This window comes from Rattus norvegicus, chromosome Y, assembly GCF_021556685.1.
Source record: "Rattus norvegicus strain SHRSP/BbbUtx chromosome Y, alternate assembly SHRSP_T2T, whole genome shotgun sequence".
NCBI lineage: Eukaryota > Metazoa > Chordata > Mammalia > Rodentia > Muridae > Rattus > Rattus norvegicus.
This window is the reverse complement of record NC_141555.1, coordinates 55,354,880-55,361,203: the sequence shown is the minus strand read 5'-3', so window position 1 is coordinate 55,361,203 and position 6,324 is coordinate 55,354,880.

The following is a 6,324-nucleotide window of genomic DNA, read 5'->3' as shown; positions in this document are numbered from 1 at the left end:
GGACTTGAAAATATTTTCTATCTTTGATTAATTCTGCTGTTTGGAATTTTTATACTGGCTGGTTGTCTACCAGTTTCATTTCTGCGAAAAGACACCATGACCAATGCAACTTATAAGGGATAAAATTTTCTGGGGGGGGTTCTATTTTTTTCAGAGTTGGGGATCATACCCAGGGCCTTGGGCTTCCTTGGCAAGCGCTCTACAACTGAGGTAAATCCCAAACCCCAAGGGACAACATTTAATTAGGGCAGGCTTTCAGGTTCAGAAGTTCAGCCTATTTTCATCAAGGCAGGAATCATGGAAGCGTCTAGGCAGACATGTTGTTGGAGAAGCATATCACCCCCACAGTGATATGCTTCCTCCAACAACACCACACCTACTCCCACAAGGCCACACCTCCTACTTGTGCCACACTTACCATGGGAAAATCACATTCTAAACACCACCCTGATTTTATGCCAACTTGAAACAAGCTAGAGTCATCAGAGAAGAGGGCGCCTCATTTGAGAACATGCCTGTATAAGATCCAAATGTAGGGCATTTTCTTAGTGATTTGTGGGGGAGGGCCCAGCCCACTGTGAGCGGCACCATTCCTAGGCTGGTGGTCCGGGTTCTATAAGAAAGCAAGCTAAGCAAGACATGAGGAGCAAGACAGTAAGCAGTGCCACTCCATAGCCTCTGCCTCAGTTCCTGCCTCCAGAATCCTGCCTGTTTGAGTTCCTGTCCCAACTTCCTTTGGTGATGAGCAGCAATGTAGAAGTGTAAGCTGAATAAAACTTCTCTCCCTAAATTGCTCTTTTGGTCACGATGTTTCCTTACACCAATAGGAACCCTAAGTAAGACAATGTCTTATAGAAACAGTGTATCTAGTAGAGCCACAGACTCTTACCTCATAACCACAAATAAAAGGTATAGACACTTTGTTTTAATTTAAAGGTAAGGGTTGCTCATGTACTGATCTGTGAAGTTCTAGTTTGCTTCCTTCTCTCGGTGATGAATGTCATGATCAAAACTACCTTGCGTAGGAAAGGGTTATTTGCCTTACAGGTTAGAGACCATCACTGAGGGAAACCAGAACAGGAGCTTGAAGCGGTAACAAGGACACTGTTTGTTGGCTTGCCCCCTGTCTCAGTCATTGTTCTGTTGCTGTGAAGAGACACCATGGTCAGGGCAACTGCTATAAATGAAATTATGTAATTGGAGGATAAATTACAATTTCAGAAGTCTGGTCCATCATAATGGCAGGGAGCAGAACACTGGAGAAATAAAGAACTACTGCTTTGTAAGCAGAGAGAGAGAGCGAGAGAGAGAGAGAGAGAGAGAGAGAGAGAGAGAGAGAGAGAGAGAGAGAGAGAGAGAGAAATTCTGGGAAAGCACTGGGCTCTTGAAAAATCAAACACCACCCTTGTCAACACACCCACTTCCTCCAATGAGGCCACACGTCTTAATGCTTCTAATCCTTGAAAATTTTGTCACTCCCTGTTAACTAAATATTCAAATATATCACTGTGGGAGCCTTTCTTATTCAAACCGCCACACTCCCCATGTCTTGCTCCATTACTATTTCTTACAGCCTAAAAGGCTATTCCTTTTATACATGACTACTGATGAACTTTCCCACAATGGTGGGCCCTTCCACAATAATCATTAATCAAGAAAATGTTCCATAGACTTACCCAAAGACTAACTATTGGAGGCAGTTCTTGAATTGTTCTCTCGTCTAAGTTGACTCCAGATTGTCAAATTGGGGGAAAAAAAGAGAGAGAGAGAGAGAGACCCAGCACCGTAATGTTTCTCTTACTCCATGTTACATACTCACCACCAGACACTCTCTTCTCTCAGTGTATAGACCCACTTCCCTGTATGGTAGAACTGAAGAGTAACTACTGTCACCAACATGAATACTTGAGTATATATGACAAGAAATGAATACATTCTACAGCTCAAAACGCCAAGCAAAAGCATTTTAGTGTGTGCTACACTTACTGGGAGACTGTCAGTCACTAGCCATTTAATGGCTCACAGGAGACCACAGAACCAAAAAGTAACAACCTACATATCATCTCCTCTCAGCAGGAGACAAAACCCTTTCTCAAAACCCATGAATATATCTGTACGCTTAGATTTTTTCAAAACCTACTTTATTTAGGGTTCTAAAACACTTCAAACACCCTTCTAGCCCACCAACCAGAGGTAAGAGAGAGAGAAAGTTGATAGGAAAAGGTTGAGAGTTGTGGACCTATTTAGAAGTAATTCTTTGGGGTAACTCCAATCTTCATTGTGCAGTACTGTCCAATAGGAGATGCAAAAAATGAATCAGTAGCAGTGCTTTGATCTGGCAGAGACCACAAGTCTCTAAGAAACCAAAAGAAGCAGCAGAAGCATTCAGAATCAGCCCGAATAGCTCAGGTTCTTTTGTGCATTTATCATTGCGGAAGGAAGACTATCGAAGAACATTGAAGCCTTGCTGGTGTAGCAATGTAAAAATGTCATCTCCCTGTCTGTGGGATTTCATTTATGTTCTTCATAAACATCCTGTCCCCATTCAAGCGTGTGCTCCAGCGAAATATCATATGCCTTCTCATGTGTCTGCTTCAGCAAAATATCCTCTCCTAACATAGCTTCCAGAAAAACATCCTGTGACAAAAGTGAGTTTCCAAAGAAACTAAATTTTTTCCACTTCATCTAGTCTTATCTCCCACTTGGCCATGACATCTCAAAACATATTATGGCAGTCTTGCAAGGCTCCTAGGCCTCAGCTCCATCACCAACTGGAGCTTCTGCAACTGAACTCCGTGAAACTCATCCCCTTTTATGAGCACAACCTTCAGTTATCCCCGCAAACATTGTGTTCTCTCCATCTTTGCTCTCAGCCAATAGCTGTCCAACTAACAGCCAACTAGGCTGTGACCAGAAAAACCCTCATCAAGAAAGCCAATGAATTTGACATGATTTTTTTTTCCCTGATGGAACGGAGTGTTCTGCTTGTATGGTTAACCTGGTGTCTGAGTCATCTGTAATAAAACCCACTACTATTAAGTTCAAAATCACAGGAACTATGACAAATAGCAAATCACACGACAAGCATCATTGTTGTCCAAGCCTTTTCTGCAGCCTTATTGAAGTATAATGTACATACTTAAAAATCCATTTATTTTAAGTGTGTATTTTAATGATTTTATAGCAAAATTTATAGCTTCCTTCCCTTTTTTAATACTCATTTCCCACTATTTCATACGATATCGAAGTCTATTAAAAACACAGAAGTGAAGTCAGGAGAACAACAAGAGGAGGAAGCAGGAGGTTCTTGATTTGCTAAGACAACAGATACATTGGCAGAATCGTCTGGATAAAACCACTTGGGATACATTGGTTCTTCTCTTAGAGTGCAGCCTCCAGAAAAAGTGTTTAAAGGATTAAGTCATGGGTCCTCCTACATCATATCCAGACATGACCTGGTATGGTCAGCATCACTTTGGCCACTTTCATGTTAATCCCATTCATCACTCTTACAAGTTGCCTAGCAACTCACATAGTTAACAAACTTATTTGGTTCATGGTTTCATAGGTTTCAGTCCATGGTCACATGATCATGAAAGGGTCACGATAGAGCTCAACTGCTAATCCCACTGGCATCCAGGAAGCATCAACACAGGAAGAGACCAAGAACAAAAAACACCCTCCAAGACATGTCGCAAATGACTAAGTTCCTTAATTTCCTATCTCCCAGTTTCCTGCCACCTTCATACACATCCATCAACAGATGAACTCATTGATTACAGCACACAGGGTCCAATTGCTTTTCATAGTCCCACCTTTGAACATTGTACTGGGACAATGTGTATCTTAAACCCATAGGGTAGGGCCAGAAGGTTGTGTCAGAGGTCTAAACTTCACCTCACATTAGAAACAGCTGGGTAGGTTTCTCAAAATCTCCTATTTCTTTCTGGTACTGAGCTACACCATGTCTGCATTGCAGCATTTTGTCTGCAATCAATTGTAAAGATGCCCCCCACCATGTGTTGGTTTGAATGTAAAATGGGACATCACTAATATAGACACACAAGTATATACACAGACTCAAAGTGAGAGGCAAAAAGGGAAGGAGTTGAGTCTTAGGAACCCACAAGGAAGAGGGAGTGGAAATATAAGATACAGATGTTATCGAGACCCAGAACAAAGCATTGTCTTCTATACAAGACAGGACCACTAGCGTCAGCCCTAGCTGACAGGAAAGGGAGAGTCAGTTTTCTACAAACATAAAGATGGTGATAAGTTGGGCAGGCTCCAGTGGCTTGCCCAATGCCCATGAATTTATGGGCAGCATAAATGACTTTAGTGGGTTATTACAGAGGGGAGAGAGAGAGCCTGAATTTGGGAAAAGGAATTAGGTGTATATGGAACTGGGAGGAGTTGGGAAGAGAAGTGAGAAGTAAATTCTATCATTATATAATGTACAAAGTTCTCAAGGAACTAATAAAAGTGGTTTTTAAAATACCATATCTGTACTGAACACATACAAACCCTATTTCTTTACATCTCCTAAATAACAGCCCCTCATACAAACTCATACTTGATTCTTTCAATAAATCTACCTGTAACTCATGTGTTTGTTGATATTAGGATTAAAACACAAATTGGATATCTCGACTTAAGAGTTTAACGTGTGTGAATAGCTGCCAGTGGAAAGACTTGTCCTTGGATTTCTCAAAAGGCATGAAAAAGCCACCGTGGAGTTACTGAATTTTGTTTCAAAGACTTTAGCTCCTTGTCTGCAGGGATGCAGAGCCTCAAAGGAAGGGCATGGGACCTCCTAAGAGGTAGCATCCAACAACTGAGGCCACAGAGAGAGGTAGCCTTTCTCAGAATATGGAGATAGGAGAGCTAAAAATTAATGCAACATATCGATCAAATCGCTGTAATAAAACGACGGCAGTCAGTTCACAGAGCGAAGGAGCTGTCAGCGACTCGGCCAAGAACTAAGAGAATTTGAAAAGATAATAACAACACAGAGTTCACAGAAGGCACTATAGACTCATGGGGTCTTCGATTTAATCCCATGTACTGTGGGCAGAGAAAACAATCCAAACCAGAGATCCCTCTTGCTCAGCCCAACCGAAAGCTGTGCCGTGCCGCGGATGTCCCACGTCAAGGTCTCAACCTAGATGTTGGACGCCGTTGAGAAACCGGAACTAGTTCATTTAAGTGCAGACACCGGAAATGGCTCAAGTCTGCACCTTCATTGGAAGGAGAAAAAATAAGTCACACAGCATAGGAAGTAATCCTTGTCAGGGTCTGTATGAGGTCGGAAGTATACGGCGCCCTGATCAATCAGTAAGCACTGCCTACACGTGTCCGTGAGCCCACACAAATGAGGAAATCATTTTTAAATTTAAACACAATTTCTAATAACTAGTAACTTTTAAGTGTCCAGTGTTAGCACAAGCTTCCAGATTATGTGGTTTCTCAGGCAGAACAACGCCGCAAAAGAAGTGAGTTTGAAACTTTGGAGGTTCCCACTATATGACAGCAAACTAAGAAAAGCATGGAGGGAAGGAGAAGGGGAGGGGGAGCGGTAAGGGGAGGGGCAGGGGGAGAGAGGGAGACAGAGACAGACACAGAAAGGGAGACAGACACAGAGACATACACACAGACACACACATGCAGAGATATACACGAAGACACACTCAGCCCAATTGAGGAATTATAGAAAGATAGCCATCAAAGGACCCGAATATTTGGTGCAAAATTAGGTGAGCTGTGTGGAGGAATGAGTGCCAACCAAATTTTGTAAGTTCTGCAGCCACCTGCATGTTTCCGCACCCCCTTAGCTGTCGGGGTATCGCATACATGGCTGTCACTCCTGCTTTCTTCATTTGTATTTTACTTTAAATCTCCCTTCTCCCCTGTTCAATGTGGCCAGCGGTTTTCCATGTGGAAGGACTTCACAATGCACTGTGTTGAGGGAGGCAGGGAAAACAATTTCAAAATAGGCTCAGTGCTAGGGCAAACAGTACAAACAATCCATACTTCACCTCCCAAGGAGGGGCTCAAAGAATACAGAGGCTCTGGCTGGAGCACAGAGCCAAGCTTACAAAGTTAGGGCCCACAGCATCACTGGGAACCAACCAGCAGCTCTCACTCAGCCCTCCATGCTAATGACTCATTCTCATCTCTTGAGACCAGAGGAAGACGCATTTGGAAGATCTTCTCCCTAAAAATGAGGCTTTTATGGAAACTCTTACGAAACATAAGAACAATTTTTAATAGGAAAGCACACACACAGTAAAAAAAAAAATAAATGGCAGATTCGACAGCCTTTTC